The 18,184-nt window shown below is 36.2% G+C and overlaps 1 non-coding gene across 1 annotated transcript; it reads right to left on the bottom strand.

Moving 5' to 3' along the window:
- Positions 1-6,385: 6,385 nt before the first annotated feature.
- On the bottom strand, positions 6,386-6,457 carry TRNAC-GCA (transfer RNA cysteine (anticodon GCA)). Its single transcript has one exon. It is a non-coding gene; the product is annotated as a tRNA-Cys (tRNA).
- Positions 6,458-18,184: the final 11,727 nt, after the last annotated feature.

Raw genomic sequence — 18,184 nt, 5'->3', positions numbered from 1 at the left:
AGTGTATGTCATAGCAAATTGAAACAATGTGCAGATCTACTTCGCAAACTTCTACTTGCATATTTCTTCCACACAGTGGAAGATTCCTCCACATCTTCACACTTCGTAGATGTGTAATGATTATTCATTGCAAAAATATCAAGAAGATCATGTTTATAAATATTCTAAAATAATATTTTTGCCATTTATTCAACAAATCGACATGTATTTAGCATACTTGTTAACAAGTCAAGAAGATGCACAGGGCTCTGTAGCCAGTATTTGCTATATAAGATTGAAACAATATGCTTCACACACTTCTTGCACACATTACCTTATTTTACAACAACATTTTGGTGATTACTGGATATAAAAGAATAATCGACACGTAATTAGAACATCATAAAGCCTAATTAAGGCTTAATTCTATGATTAAAAGATATCTTTTTAGATATTAATGAAAAGTACTATTGAGATCATAAGCATTTGTAACAGAGTAATGATAAAATCATTATATATATAGAGATTATGTGAATTCAATCCTATTAATTGAGCTAATGGTTATTGTTTCTTGATTCTTGTTTATTCATGCTACAAAGTTGACACATTTTTATGTTGTTTAGAGTAAGAAGAAATTGTAACAAATTCCTCTCGTCTAAAGTTTGTCTAGGTCAGAATGAATATGGGAACACAAATGAATGAAATATGGACAATTCTTTAGAATCTAGAAATGAAACGGAGGACGAAATTTAAGTATTCTTGTTTCAACATTGCAGAAAGCAATGTGGCACAATATACATCACTCAATAAACCCATAATCTTTACGATATCAAGGAGTAAATTTCAATATACAGAAATGAATGAAGCAAAAAGTCCAATTGACGCTTCTGAGAAACTCATAACTTATAAATGCACTCTTGATGTAAATATCATTTATAGTATTGTTTATCTTTTTTGCTCAGTTATCATTTTGTTTTTGAGAAAAGTTTTTGGCTATAAACACATCAAAATTCATTTGTCAATGCGTTTCGAACCATCAAGTGTGGTCATTGTCAGGACAAGACGAAGAATCATATCTGGGAAGCAAGTTAAATAGAGAGACCAATCCATTCCAATGGCTAGAAAAACGACTACTTTGACCAAGAGAGACGACTACCTTTGACTGGGCTTCAACTACAATTGGCAAGACCAAGGGTTTGGGACAAATAACATGCTAAGTTGGATCTGTTTCTTCAACTTGTCCTGACGATGAACCACACTGGTTGGTTCGAAACGCGTCGACAAATGGTTTCTCATGTGATTTTTTCCGAAAAATCTCTCGTAAACTTGATATGGATCACAGAAGCCTCAACTCTACAAATTAAACTAAACTAAATTTTATAATATTTTTATTTTATACTCACATTTAAATTTAGATTAATCAAATAATGTTTAAAAATTATGGGTTCCTTGTACTTTTATTATTTTAAAAATATATATTGCAAGCCTAAATTAGGAGTAAAAAAATTTATATATACTTTGCACTTGTGCAGACTAAGGGACAAAGTTGAATGCAATCACATTTTACAATTTGAGAGAGATTTAAGCCACATATACGATTGCATCCATTACAACTATATTTAATTATAACTTACAACTATTACAACTATGTTAATTATTATTGCACTCATTTTTTTCTTGAGCAAGTGGATATTACTGCACACACACATATAAGTTTGATTTTAATAGATATGATTATGACGAAGGGAATTGTATTGTGTTTATTAACTCTTGTGAATTTTATAAAATATAAACGTCAAATTCACATTTTTGAGTTACACTTATTCATATAAAAAATTATGATATTTATTAAAATCAAATTGATAAATTTTCTTATGTTTAATCAATTCATTATTTAAATTATATTTATAATAAATTAATTATTTAAATTATAATATTGAAAATTTAAATCATAGTAAAAACTATTTTTTAAGTTACTAAATTATAAATATAAGAATATTACAATGTCAATTGCAAGTAGGATAGAATCTTTTTTCAAATCTATATACCAAAATGCTAGAAATGTAATGAGAGATTAATTCAGACCATCGTTTCGCTAGAAAGTGTAACTGTGTAACCTAGCTCCATGCTCTCACCCATTAATTATGTCGACTCAAGCAAATTATAGAAGAAAAATATAAAAAAATATTTGTCAACAATCACAAAAGTAATATTTTAAGTTTATTATATTTTCTAAAGATAATAAGGTGTACTATGTGTAAGAGAACCTTATGTGCAAGGAAATGGAGAGAAAGAGTTTTATAAATATATTGTATTTTTATTATTGTAAAAATATATATTGCAAGCCTAAATTAGGAGTAAAAAATTTTATATATACTTTGCACTTGTGCAGACTAAGGACAAAGTTGAATGCAATCACATTTTACAATTTGAGAGAGATTTAAACTACATATACGATTGCATCCATTACAACTATATTCAATTATAACTTACAACTACATTAATTATTATTGCACTCATTTTTTTCTTGAGCAAGTGGATATCATTGGACACACACATATAAGTTTGATTTTAATAGATATGATTATGACGAAGGGAATTGTGTTTATTAACTCTTGAGTGAATTTTATAAAATATAAGCGTCAAATTCACATTTTTGAGTTACACTTATTCATATGAAAAATTATAATATTTATTAAAATCAAATTGATAAATTTTCTTATGTTTAATCAATTTATTATTTAAATTATATTTATAATAAATTAATTATTTAAATTATAATATTGAAAATTTAAATCATAGTAAAAACTATTTTTTAAGTTACTAAATTATAAATATAAGAATATTACAATGTCAATTGCAAGTAGGATAGAATCTTTTTTCAAATCTATACACCAAAATGCTAGAAATGTAATGAGAGATTAATTCAGACCATAGTTAATTATCTATTCAAATGTAATTAGTAATTAAATTTATTTTTTTTAATCCATCAAATATTTACAATTTTAAAGTTTGCATATCATTATCGATCGGGCTCTTAACCTGGGGTTACACAGGAGTTTGATCGAGGGTTTGTTTAAACGCTCGGTCAAGCTATTTTTAAGCACCTCAACAACTCGATCTAGCGCTTAAAATCGCTTGATCATGCATCTTTTTTCACCAAAACACACCCTCAGAAAGTGTAACCTAACTCCATGCTTTCACCCATTAATTATGTCGACTCAAACAAATTATAAAAGAAAAATATAAAAAAAATATTTGTCAACAATCACAAAAATAATATTTTAAGTTTATTATATTTTCTAAAGATAATAAGGTGTACTATCTGTGAGAGAACCTTAAGTGCAAGGAAATGGAGATGAAGAGTTTTCTAAATGATTTAAAAGGATTGTTTGATGAGTGGAAGGAACTCCATTCTTATGAGTGGGAAAATTGTAAACAAATGTATTGTAAATTAATGTGCATTTTGAGTAATGGTTCATCATGGATGATAATTATGGTGAATATGGATGCATTATGGATTACTTTTGTGTTGAATATGGATACAATTTAGACAATGCATAATATGTAGCTTTTGGTGTAATGTTAAGTGGAAAAGTGACTTTTCAAAGAGGAAACAAGTTTGTAGTGTATTATTAAAATTTGCATGCACCACAATATGATGCATCGATAATTTCTAGAAGCAATGGAACTAGGAAGTGTTGCATATGATTTATTATGGCACATCATAGATGGTGCATGTGAGAAATATGTGTGCAATGTGAATTTAACATTTCCTTTGAGACTAGGTGCATTGTAAAATGCTATCACGATGTTTCACGAGAAAATGAAATTCTATACTCTACTAAACTTTATGTTTACCATGTAATGGCACATTCTAATATTGACATATTATACATCTACTTATTAAGTGCACCAATGTACCTTTCATATCATGATGCACTACATTGCATGTTTGGCAAAAAAACCTTTGCCCTTCACCTACACAAGATCAGATCTAAGAAAAATACCTATTCAAAACCCTCCCTAAAAACAATTTTTCTAATAATCACTAAATTAATTGAACCACGCAACTTTGTGACAGTTTCCTAATATTTGCGAAAGTTTATTGAGCAATTTTCTGTTATGGAAATACCTTTACCTGCGTTACAAAAGAAAATTGAAGTTCCAATGTAATGAGGCACATGAGAAAAAATTTAATGCATTGAAGTCAAATATATGTTCATAGTTTGAAATATTATTTTGAAACATTACTACATTATTTTGAAACATTTCATAAAGCAAACTTGAAGTATTTGACTGAGGGGAAAGTGTTGTACACTTTGCATCATGATGCATTGGTGACATTACCTTTTTACTTAAGATGAGATTCAGATTAAGAAACAATGATCTTAAGATATATTAAATTTAATCATATGTATATAATGTTTTTATGCATTTATGGGCATCATTGTGGAAAATGATGGATATGAATTTTAGTCTAAAAGAAACATCACATTTCGTAGTCAAATAGAATCCTTATACATATGTTGTTGGGGAGGAGGAGGAAATTGGAGATATCTAAATATGTAGATGAGAGTTTACCATGTTTATGGGGTGTAATATAAGTGGTTGAGAAAAATGTTATGATCCTGAAGCACCACACAACTTCCAATCCCCAATTACAAAAAAATGTGAAATTCAGTGATCGGATGAATTCTAATAACAAACAAAATCGACCAAAGTTTAAATACAATTGCAGGATCGGATGAATTCTAATAACAAATCAAATCGACCAAAGTTTAAATACAATTGCAGGATGTGTAAAGTTTTGCAGTGTGAAATCCCTATAACTCCACACTTACAAAGCACCACGGCCACCGAATGGATCTTGGTAACAAATCGAATCGACCAGAGTTTCACACAAAATACAATTGTAGCATGAGTAAAGTTTTGCAGTGTGAAATGCCATAGAACTTCAACCTCACTAAGCACCCCGAGCACAGTGGTTTTTGTCGGCGCCAGAATAAAAAATAAGGAAAAAACCGACTAGAGTAATCCATTTCAGACAAATGTTGCATGGGACATTATATGAGAGGTCCATCTGTATTCCAAACACTTGAAGAGCCATTGCGGTGAAAGAAATCCTGGTTATTTGCTGCTGAACTTTCAATTTACAAAATTAGAATCAGCAACATGAGGAAAAATATATTGTATATGCTGGAGGGAAATCGTATGGGCTCTGTCGGTGAAGGTTGCAGTCCTCCTGTTCATGCCTTATCTATATGTGCCCATACTTTTTGTTGTTAGCAATCTTCTAGGTTGCATTTTTATAGTTTCTGCAAAATTATTAATAGATGAATTGGGATCTTATTCTCTGCAACGTTAAATTATTACAATTTTCGATCATGACAATTGCACTACCTGGGATTGGGACCTGGGTATATGCTCTGTCTCTACCTGCGATTCGAACCTGGGTATATGAAGTGGCTGGTTACTATATGAGCGTTTATCCGTGGAAATTGGGATCTCCATTACCTGGGTATATGCTGTGGCTGGTTACTATATTAGCGCTTGACCATGGAAATTGAGATCTCCATTGGTTTTAGGATCAAGTAACATAGTATAAGATTATCTTGCAATTTGATCGGACTGAGACAGACATGCATCCTGCAAAAATTTTCATAGATAAATTGGGATCTTCTTCTCTGCAACGTTAATATATTACATTTTTCCATCATGACACTTGCACTACGTGGGATTCGAACCTGGGTATATGATGTGGCTCGAGTAACATAATATAGGATTATCTTGCAATTTGATGAGACTGAGACAGACATGCATCCTGAATATCGAAAGGTTCGAACCTGGGTACATGTTGTAAGGACAATTTTTGGTCTCTATCTTTAAAAGGGCACTTGCACTACGTGGGATTCGAACCTGGGTATATGCTGTGGCTCGAGTAACATAATATAGGATTATCTTGCAATTTGATTAGACTGAGACAGACATGAATCCTGAATATCGAAAGGTTCGAACCTGGGTACATGTTGTAAGGACAATTTTTGGTCTCTATCTTTAAAAGGGCACTTGCACTACGTGGGATTCGAACCTGGGTATATGCTGTGGCTCGAGTAACATAATATAGGATTATCTTGCAATTTGATTAGACTGAGACAGACATGAATCCTGAATATCGAAAGGTTCGAACCTGGGTACATGTTGTAAGGACAATTTTTGGTCTCTATCTTTAAAAGGGCAGTTGCACTACGTGGGATTAGAACCTGGGTAGATGCTGTGACTCGAGTAAAATAATATAGGATTATCTTGCAATTTGATTAGACTGAGACAGACATGCATCCTGAATATCGAAAGGTTCGAACCTGGGTACATGTTGTAAGGACAATTTTTGGTCTCTATCTTTAAAAGGGCCGAACCGGGTTCGAACCGGTGACCTCTTGACCTGCAGTCAAATGCTCTACCACTGAGCTATCGGCCCCACGGTTTATAATGATGATCTATGTTTTTATTTCTCACAGTCCATGAAGATTTAAAATTTCGATACAAATGGCTTAAATTTCAATAGGTCCACGTGCATTGGTGAATTTCAATGCAGTGACATGCATAGCCTTACCGAGCAAATTCCAGCTGGTAAAGCCATCGCCTTACGGAATAAATTCCAGCTGGTAAAACCATCATCTTACCGAGCAAAAACACTGCCTTTTGCCTCTGGGTATAGTTCTGTAACTGAATAGATTGAAAAACTAGTAAGTGCAACTATTCAAGTAGCTTACCTTGAACTAGTCTCAGATGGATACTATGAGTCAATATCAATCTCTTTCCTGCATGCGCGCAAAATTGGAAAGATCAGAATTTAACAGTGCCTCCACTCGTCATAGCCGTTCATCTATAACGAAACATCCCTTGCTACAATTGTTAACTGGTGGTTCAACACAGATTTGCTCATTTCGGTTGCAGTGATTGATATGAAGATCTCTGCAGTCTCCAATCCACTCCACTTAGTTGATGCAGAATTGCAGGGGACAGTGCTTCTTGTTACGTAGCCAATCTCCTGGACCAACGATTTCACAAGCGTTAGTTCGTTCAGCCCTAGCCACGGATATCCCCAGACTGACAACTGAATATTCTATGAGCTCAACAGTAGAAAAGAGAGAAATTGTACAGGAGAAGCCTAGCGATGTCAGAGAAATTATACCGCTTTTTATGGTTGTATGTTCACTTAAATTCAAAACTCAAATGTCATTTTATTTTAGAGATAAACTTTATGGATCATGACCTTTAGAGTTTACTAAAACCCCTACCCCGCCTCAGTGCTTTTCTGTTTGCTCCACACTCCGCCCGCATCATCCTATTCCCAGACTGAACTGAAGATTCTAGGAGCTCAGCAGTAGAAAAGAGAGAAATTGTACAGGAAGAGCCTAGCGATGTCAGAGAAATTGTACTGCTCTTTATGGTTGTATGTTCACTTAAATTCAAAACTCAAATGTCATTTTATTTTAGAGATAAACTTTATGGATCATGGACCTTTGGAGTTTACCCAAACCCGTACCCCGCCTCAGTTCTTTTATGTTTGCTCCACACTCTCCCCCAACATTATCCTATCAGTGCATTTATGTTCGCTCCACACTCATTGCAGTGATGTGCTTCAGTGCTTCATCGCTCCACATCAAGGTAGGGATAAACAGATGAAAACTTAGAATCATAGCGGAATATACACATTTTATCTGGGCCACTATTGAACTTTTGCCTCACGGGACTTTCCGAGACAAAATTGTGAAGAAATCAAATAAGCTAATGATACCAAATCCAAAAGCCTATACGCGAACACGAGATTCAAATAAGCAGTTGCAGGGAGGCTTAATGTCTAGGGAGCCTTAGGAGAAGAAAGGGTTGCATTCTTTAGCATTATACATGTTCCACAGTTAAGCATCTCAGAGTAGGATTTAAGCATATAATAGAGGAAGAAGATTCTATAGAAGTCATTCACGACATAATCACAGACGTAACTTCACACTGAACATCCCCTTTCTTTGTATTTGCATATCATAATTGAAGATTAGCATATCATAATCGAAGAAAAGAGAGCAAAGCACATGAATCACCTTTCCGCGATACTTTCTCCTTTGTTTGGTTTTCCAGGATACATATTATGTTCATTGTTTAGATAATGTGTTCATTTGATTGCATTTTTATTTTTATACATTAGTTATTTTTATAAATTTGAGCAATAAGCTAATGCTAATAAATTTGAGATATAAGGAATTAAATCTGCATAATAAAAGATTGAACATAATACAGGATCCATTGTGAAAAATATTCCAGTAGAATATCGATGGTAGTTTACAAAATCACTGCTAGCCACTGCAACCATTTTCTGTTTCACAAGAATCATTCAATACATAAACATTAGCAAGGACTAGAATGAGGCCATCAAGATTAAGCAAAACCGAAAGAAATCTCTAAGAAGCACCTATGCCCAATCCACCACCAATCCAAAATGTTGTGATGATTATGGCTACACCTCCCATACCTTCGATATGAGAAGAAATATACAATTTAGCACCCAGCCAAATAATAGACAAGGCCATGCTTAATATAAATCTAGTAATTTTAACTTATTAAGATCTACCACGCCAATTGAAGATAAAACTTTGCGAATAGTATTATTCATTTTCAGGTCAGTAAGATTATAAATATTCTATGAAACAACGTCCATTGACAACTTGCAAAGTCATGCATACCCTGCTCATTATCTTTAAGGATAAAGATATATAAAAGAGTTTATGATAGTAACATGTATCTTAGATTACAGCCAATCAAGGATGGTGATGGACCCAAACTTTATATATTGAGTTGTTTAACACCTCATGCATATGCGAGTCAATCATTTGTAGGTAGAATGAGACTTTCTGAATCCCTTCCCACTGAGATAGTCATAAGGACTGTGTTGCAACCTTCTATGTCAATATAGTCAAGGGCCAAGATGGCTTTGTTGGCATGACCACCTTTCTATGTATGGGCCTTGTAAGGCCCATAGCCTTTTCTCCTTCCCTCTACTTCCATAGATCCTTCCACTGTTTCTTGAGTTTGCCTACCAACAATGTTGTGTATCTATTTAGGGTGAGTTTTATCGGGAGTTAGGTTAATTCATTAGGGGACTTGTTGCACTCAATTTGTCAAAGTTCCAACGAAGCGAAAGTGTCAAATTTTTTCAACAAGCTCTGATCATCTATCAGCAATCCATGTGTCATTATAAACTCATTCTGCAAGTTATGTAATATAAATGATCTTAGTAAGACCTTGAATATATAAAACGACTTTGGTAAGTCTATTATTTTAGTGAAAAGTTTCATCCTAGGAGGTTTTTCGTCTCACTGGCTCATGTGGGTTTCTAAACATAGATGGTCGGCAAAGTTTTTCCCTCCAGCGTCACCCCAAAGCTAGGGTGGAATTTTTTGTCAAAGTCTTACGTGAGTCGTAGTGTTCTAGTCGAGTCCTATGTAAAAGTGATTTGGGAATAATTTAAGCTAGTTGGCTAAATTATTTTATTACAAATCACTTAGTCTACTAGATCATATTGTGTTGCAGAATTGGGTGTGTCTTGAGGGTCTAAGCAAAATGTGTATTCCCCCTTTGAGGGTTGTAAATGTAAAAGTCTTATGTATTGGAGGGTAGAAAAATATTAAATGCCATCATGTGTCAATTAATTAAATTTTTTTAGCAAAATTAAATTAAATTCTAAATCAGAAAATTAATTAATTGGAGTCAAAATTAAAATGTCTTAAGAAAAATAATTCTCCAAGTGGAAAATTTTGTGGGTCCTAAGAGAATTAAATTTTGGAAGTCCTCTACCAAGAAAATATTGTATATTTCAAGAAAATTTGGACCTTTGGACCTTGGTGGTTAAGTCAAAGTCAAATTTGAGGAAATTAGCTCAAAATAATTAATTTTGAGCTAATAAAAAGAAATTAAATGATAAATTTGAAAATTCCTCAAAAATAAAAATTCAACGGCTAAGATTAAAAGATTTTCAAAAGTTTATCAACGGCTGAGATTATTTTGACGAAGATCAAAGAAACTAGCCATTATTTTTCCACTTGAAGGACTTAGCTATAAATTAAAGAGTCATTTGAGTCTCTAGCACAATGATCTCTGGCTACAAAATTGCTGCTGAAGCTTTCATGTAAACTATTTTCCCGTTGGGAACAGTGTTTCTATCATAATAAAGACATTGGGGTGCAATTTCAAGGTGTTTCATGTTCATGATTTGTGGTCTACACTGACTATAGACTTTCCTATGTTGTATTGAATATTGGTAAGATCGTTTTTCATTAGATGGAGATAAAATCATGTATTGATAGTTTTGGGATAATCTTAGGTGGTTTAGTGCCCCATATGATTAACAGTTTGTCTTGAAATAGATACATAGCGTTCGCCGATACTTCAGCCCTTAGTCTCCAAGTTCACAAACTTAGGCAGGAATTATTTTGCTCGAATCCCAAATATTTGTACAATGGATTTAATCTTCACTAAGGCTATAGTGTGCATTGGGTTACTAAAGTATTTTTAGCCATTCATCGAAGAAAATTTCCATGAAAAAAAGTGTATATATATATATTTCTCAAATAAATTATTTCAAAACCCTTGTACATTTGTAAATTTTGTAAATAGATTTGCAAATTATTTGTGCTAATTGGCGTTTTGGGTTTTTTGAGATTTTATATATATTTGGGGTTTTGAATTTTTTTATTTATTGGGTATTTGGGTTTCCATTCTAAATTTGTTTCAGGATTGAAGAAGAATTGGCATTGGAGACCTCAGAAACCTTAGACGTCTAGTGTTTTCAGGCTATCTTTGCAGGTTGCTTATTTTCAAATCGGAAAAGAAACCCATTTTCTGAAGGCCCTAACCCTTACCCAACCTAAAAGGCTAGTGTTTGGGACTTATTTTGCAAGCATTAAGAAGACCATAAGCCCTACAAGGGCTAGATCTCATTGCAAACAAGAGTTTCTTAAAGGGATTGACATTTTATCTCTAACAATTTGTTTTGCAGCGATTTTAGGGTTAACATTATGTTTTCAGGTGGTCATCTTCATTGAAAGTCTTCCTAGCCATTTACAAGGCTCCAAGACCTCTTGGTTTATTGTCTGAACCCTAGCTTCTCACTGTTTTACCAATGCTGTAATTTTTGTTTTTAACAACGATATATAAGCCCTAAAATCACATTTAATTTGGTGAAATAACTCAAAATTGCAAAATTTCAATTTTTCTAAATTTTGGCCATTTGAGCATTTGTTATCTAGCCCTATGTCACAAGGTTCGTCGAAATTTAACCTTGAGGTTCGAATTTTGACGAACCTTAAAAAAATTTTGAGGTTCAATGAACCTCATAGCCATTGACCAGGTGCATAGATCAAAACTCATAACTTCATGTCACAACTTAAGCTTGTAATTTATCCTTATAGTTTCCATGTCCGTGATAACATTTTTGATGTTTAATGATGTTGATTTCTAACTATTTTATCCTATAATTCGATATATATATATATATATATACTATCCTAATGGCGAACCTCATTCGAACCTCATCATAAAATTCGAACTCAAACCGAACCTAATCGTTGCCGAACCCAAACTCGAACCCAAACCATGTGACATTGATCTAGCCTACATCTGATTTTTTGCTTGCTGGAATTTTATTGCCTAACTGAATATATAGATCTGAACCTTTTCTAAATAATTCACCTAAAAGGCTCAAAATTTCAAATTTTCAGTTTTGGCAATTTCCAAGTTTTGGGCATTTTTTGGCATTTGTTCAAGCACTAATAGATCACTAGTTTTCTGATTTTCTCACTGTTGTAACAAGTTTTTCAGATCTGATCTTTTCTTAATATTATACTCTAAATTCCCTAAAAACTTGATTTTTTCAATTTCTTATAATTTTTTCCTAGTTTTGGGAATATTGGCCATTTGTTGTAGCATTATTAACTTGTTGGTCTGATGATTTGTTTACTGTTGTAATAAGTTACTTCAAATCTGACATATCACTGAACACTCCATTTTAAAGTGGGCTAAATTCATAAATTTACATCTGCTAATCATTCGGAAAAAAATTTGTTTCATATATTTGGTAAATTCCATGATCTAAAATGATTTTCTTCTTGTTGTCATAAGTCTAATAAGTGCTGAAATTTTCTGAAATATTACTACTAATTTGGATATTTGAGATCTAACACTTGCTTGTCTTGCTCCAAGTTACAAGGATTTCTTAAATTTACACTTAAAGCACTTGTACATTTAAGCTCTAAATTTTTGATCCTATGATTGGTTAAGTTGCTTTGACACTTGGAATCTAATTGGCATCGTGTAATGTTAAGTTATGGTATGTTCTATGCTTACACCAGTTTACTTATCTTTCTTATTAGTATCCACAGATTAACAATCACATGTACATTAAGTAAAATGCAGATAGAACATTTAAACGATCAACAGAGAACAAGCCAAGACAAGAGACACAAAATGTGGCGGCTAGCCAGGGACAAACCCCAATATGGGGAAACCCTTTGATCAAATATTCTTTTATCTTCAATAATTCAGTAGAGAGAAATAGTACAAAGATCTGATTTATATCTGCAGCAGCAAACCCTAGATCAGCCCTAAACTAGGGCAACAAACCCTAAATCGTCAAGTCTCCACCGGTGAGTCGTTCACCGTGCACCAGTCCAAGACTTCACCGCGCCCCAGTCCAAGACTTTCGTCGCGCATCAATCCAAGACTTCGCCGCGCACCAATCCAAGACTTTGTCGCGCATCAATCCAAGACTTCGTCGTGCACCAGTCCAAGACTTCATCGTGCACCAGTGCAAGAAATCTGCGTCCTCCTTTTCACACGTGTGAGAGAGAGAGCCTTTCTGTGCATAAGAGAGAAGAGACTCTTTTTCTGTGCAGGAGAAAGAGAGATATGATGAGAAGTGAGTGACCAAATGAGGAGTCATCTTTGTCAATAATCAAAATAAATTCATATCTCCATAAATACTTATCAGAATCGGAGGATCTTTAGATCAATTCTACACCTCTCGACGAGAGGAATCTAGGAAAAATGTTATCAGCCATGAATAAGGTAATCCACATGGAGTTTGGCCCTAGTTGCCAATTTTAACACTCCCTCTCAACTAGGGAGAACTCCATCTGCAATTCGTCTGACCATTGCTACTATTCATCCATCAAATGCACTGCCTTGTACAACTTGACCCCTGCTCTGCTCTGCTCTGCTTTGTTCTGTTCTGCTCTGCTCGAACTATGAAGAAGAAGAAGTGATTGAGGATGTCTCATACCATCCTCCACTGACCCGAAGTCAGTTTGGAGTGTGTACCACTTTCACTGGTCCCAGACCAGTCCTCTACTGACCCGAAGTCAGTTTCAGAGGGTGTACCACTCTCACTAGTCCCAAACCAGTATCATTGATCCCAGATCAATGGAGGTCATCCTAGCATAGGGAGTACGGTAGATACAACGATGCGTCCATCGATAGAACTACTATGGTCCCTATCCTCATTTCCCTGCTCATTGATCAGATGAGAGGTACTTCCCATGAGTCCCAGACTACATGGGTAGGATGCCTCGATAGGAGAACTAATCATCCTGTCCACAGGAGAACGAATCATCCTGTCCAGTGGATGCCATAGAGAACTAATCATCCTGGCCTACAGGAGAACGAATCATCCTGTTCCACAATCGCCATGGAGAACGAATCATCCTGGCCCACAGGAGAACTAATCATCCTGTTCCATAGTTGCCACGAGGTGTCAGGGGAAGGTTGAACCTTTTACCCTGTACAAAGTGCACCAACAGGGGATGGTGAGTTACCCTGTGGTCATATGTTGCTCCAAGAAGTACCCCGCGCCCCCCTGGAGCTCCCAGAGCTCAGTACATCATACTTGACCCTCAAAAGAGGGTCTCTGAACGACTCCAAGTCGTTCTCGGAAAGTCAGAAATTTGACCTTTCCTAGGGGCTTTGTCAAAATGTCGGCGACCTGTTCATCTGTACTGATGTGTTGGAACTTTATAGATCCCCGCTGCACCATGTCACGAATATAGTGGTACCTGATATCGATATGCTTGGAGTGATCATGGAATACAGGATTCTCTGATAAACGAATCCCACTCTGGTTGTCACATAGGATCACGGTGGTATCCAATGTAAATCCAAACAACTCACTGAAGAGCTTTTGTAACCAAACTGCCTCACAGGAGGCCATGCTAGCAGCAATGTACTCTGCCTCGACGGTGCTCAAAGCCACAGACTTCTACTTCCTGCTCATCCAGGATATCGAAGCAAATCCCAAGGAGAAACAACACCTGGAAGTGCTCTTACGATCCACCACATTGCCTGCCCAATCAGCATCAATATATCCAAGTAGTCTCACATTTCCGGCAATGTATCTTAACCCATAAGTAATTGTGCCACGAAGATATCTCAGCAGATTCTTGGCACCAATCCAATGTATGTGGTGAGGTTCAACCATGTGTTGACTCAACGTGTTGACTGCAAAGCATATATCTGGACGGGAGTTCACTAGGAACATCAATGCTCCGACGAGTTGACGATACTCGGTGGTATTTCATAAAACAGGTCCAGCAGCACTACCGCTTAACTTCTTGAAGTCAAGCTCCATCGGGGTGGTTATGGGCTTGCAATACACCATGCCGAATCTCTCCAATATCTTCACCACATATTTTCCTTGAGATAGGAAAATCTCCCCTAGTTTCTGCCAAACTTCCAGTCCTAGGAAATAGTGCATAAGTCCTAGGTCTTTCATCTCTAACTCAAAAGCCAGCTCGCTCTTACATTCGTGAATGAGAGGGTATGCACTTGTTAGAAAGAAGTCGTCAACATATAGCACCAATATGAGAGGCTTGTCATTTATAACCTTAAAGTAAAGGTTGGGGTCGGCTTCACTCCTAGTGAATCCCAACTTCATCAAGTAGCTATCAATCCTCTCATACCATGCTCGGGGTGCTTGCTTTAGCCCATAGAGGGCCTTCTTCAACCTGCACACATGAGATTCTCAATCATGAATCTCAAATCCTTCGGGTTGCTCCACATAGACCTCTTCTTTGATCGAACCGTGTAAGAACACAATCTTGACATCCATCTGATGTAGGTTCCATCCTTGCGAAGCAGCAAGGGCTATGATCGAGCGAATGGTGGCATATCGGGCAACAGGTGCAAATATCTCGTCATAGTCTATACCTTCCTTCTGGGAGAAGCCACGAGTGACAAAACGAGCCTTATACTTTTCCGCACTTCCATCAATTGCATGCTTTATCTTGTAAAGCCATTTTGAAGTGACAACTGCCTTGTCCTAGGGTCTGGGGACTACATCCCAGACATCGTTCTTCATAATAGACTCATATTCTTTGGTCATAACATCCTTCCATGCTTGACGGCATCTGTGAATGATGAAGGCTCATTTTGGATGATCGTGCTCATGATGGTCAGGTATCCCTGATACCTGTTTGGTTTCTTACTTTCACGGAAGGTTCCTCGGGGTGCTGTGTGTCCTTCAGCATCATCAAGTGTCCCCCTAAGCCATGAAGGCCTCTTCCTTGAAGAGGAGGGCTCAGGCGGAGGAGGATCAATAGGATCCAGGGGTTCTTCCACATCGGGCATTGTCTCCTCTTCTTTTTCTTTCGGTTCCCTGGTGTCAGCTTCTTGAGTGTTCCTCAAAGTAGGAAGATTGTCCACCTTGCTAAGGGCCATATCTTCGTCAAAGGTGACATCATGACTAATCTCGACTTCCCTTTGACCAGCTACATAGATTCTATAGCCCTTAGTATTTTCACTATAACCCACAAAGATTCCTTTCTTTCCAGATGCACCCAATTTATTCCTTTTCTCTTTCGGCACATGAAAATATATCGGGCTTCCAAAAATTCTAAAATGAGATATGTCAGATTCTTACCGGTGAACATTTCTTCAAGAGTTTTGGAACCCAATGCTTGATGAGGGCATCGGTTTTGTACATATACAACGATGTTCGCAGCTTCGGCCCATAGAAACTTCGGAAGTCTTTGATCATGGAGCATAGCACGGACAGCTTCCACAATCGTACAGTTCTTCCTTTCCGCCACACCATTCTGCTCAGGAGTATAGGGTGTAGTGGTCTCCCTCTTAATGCCAGCCTCTTTGCAAAAGTCATGAAACTCATTGGATTCATATTCAGTCCCATTATCAGTCCTTAGGATCTTTATCTAATTTTTGGTTTGATTCTCGATCAAGGCTTTGAAGTGTCGAAACCAGGAGAACATTTCATCCTTATTTTTCAAGAAATATATCCAAGTCTTGCGAGAATAATCATCTGTAAAAGTGAGGTAATATAAATATCCTCCCAAAGAGTTCACATGCATCATACTGGATATGTTTGAATGAACCAACTGTAATATATTGGAGGTCTTGCTTTGGCTTGAGGGTAATGGTCCCCTTTTGAGCTTCCCTTCGGCACATCTTAGACATACACCTTCTTGCTCTAATCTGAACTCGGGCATCCCAGTTACCATTTTTCTTACATCAGGTAGAGCTTTATAATGAAGGTGAGCAAACCTCTGATGCCATAATTCGGACTGAAGAGATGTGTCACAAGTCATGATACCCAACGGACTTCCTCCGACCTGATATAATGAATCAACTCGAAACCCAAGAGTAAAAGCATCTTTAAAATTCTTTTTCCATACACGTACCTTGCCATCGCTGAAATCCACCTTGTAGCCTTTGTCTTCCATTGCCGAAATGGACACCAGGTTCTTTTTTAGATCAGGTTCATATAATACATCTTGTAAGTGGATGGTATTACCCTGATTTAGTTGAAGAGTGACATTTCCTACGCCTTTGACAGGATATTTTGAATTGCCTCCAAGAACAATTTCTAGGTTGGTTTCTTTCTCTACCAGATTATAGAGAGCTTCTTTGTAACCAGTGAAGTGTCTTGAGGCACCACTATCAATAAGCCAATTTCCCAGCGAGTCCGGGGGAGCAGTAGTAGATAGAGCAGCTGGTAGATAATATTCATCTTGCTTATTGTCAACAGTGTTAGATTCATACCTGGAATTTCTTGCCTTCTTGAATGGTTGTCCTCTTCCTTGATTTCCAACACTTCTTTTACCTCTGCCATTTGACTTGCCATTCCTTTGATTGCTTTGAGAGGGATTTTGATCATCGTCCCGGTGTGAGTTCCTTTTATCAGGGCACTCCCTTGCATAGTGACCCGTTTTATTGCAATTGTAACATCGTCCTTTTCTTCCACCCTTTGGTCCAGCCTTTCCTTTGAATTTAGCCTCGGAATTGTTTCTTCTTTTAGTATGAGAAGAAAAGGCAGAGGGATGACCTTTAAGTATGGGTATTTCTTGCTCTTCTATCCTTGTTTCTTCTTGAATGCCTCTGGCCATTAATTCCTCAAATCCAGGAATTATGTTATTGTTGAGAAGAGTAGTCCTGAATATATACCATTCAAATGGTAGTCCTCCAAGAGTGGTAAGTGTCATTTCCCTGTCAGGAATTACTTCCCCAATAGATAGGAGATCGTTCTTGATCTCGGTGATTCTTAAGAATTGTGCTTGCATACTCTCATCTTTTCCCTTCTTAATTTCCTTCAGCTTATTTCTAAGAAACAAGACTTGATTTGCATCATTAACTTTAAATAAACTCACCAATCTATCGTAGATTTCCTTGGAGGTGTTCAACTTAGAAACATAGGCCACCAAGCGTTTGTCTATAGAGTCCCAGATGACCTTCTTTGCTTTGACTTCTCCGTTGGTCCATTTGTTCCTAGCAGCAACGGATACATTTGATGGAGGCTCAACAATTCCGCCTCTCACATGGTCCAACACTTCCTATTCTAATGTTAGATCGAGAGACATCTTCCATCCGTGATAGTTAGACTTCTCACAGAGTTTGTCTTCAATAGGGAAGTATGTTGAGGACCCCATGATTTCTTTCAGATAGCCTTGCCCACTTTCTCTTCAGTGATTGCTCTTGCTCTTGCTTGGGCTTTGTCTTCACCTTAGCTCTGATACTATGTTAAGTTATGGTATGTTCTATGCTTAGAGAAGTTTACTTATCTTTCTTATTATTATTCACAGATTAGCAATCACATGTACATTAAGTAAAGTGCAGATAGAACATTTAAACGATCAATAGAAAACAAGAC

This window comes from Pinus tabuliformis, chromosome 6 (genome assembly GCF_031772625.1).
Source record: "Pinus tabuliformis cultivar Carrire ecotype Pingquan chromosome 6, CPIR1, whole genome shotgun sequence".
Classification (NCBI taxonomy): Eukaryota; Viridiplantae; Streptophyta; class Pinopsida; order Pinales; family Pinaceae; genus Pinus; species Pinus tabuliformis.
This window is presented reverse-complemented; position numbering and strand designations above follow the sequence as displayed.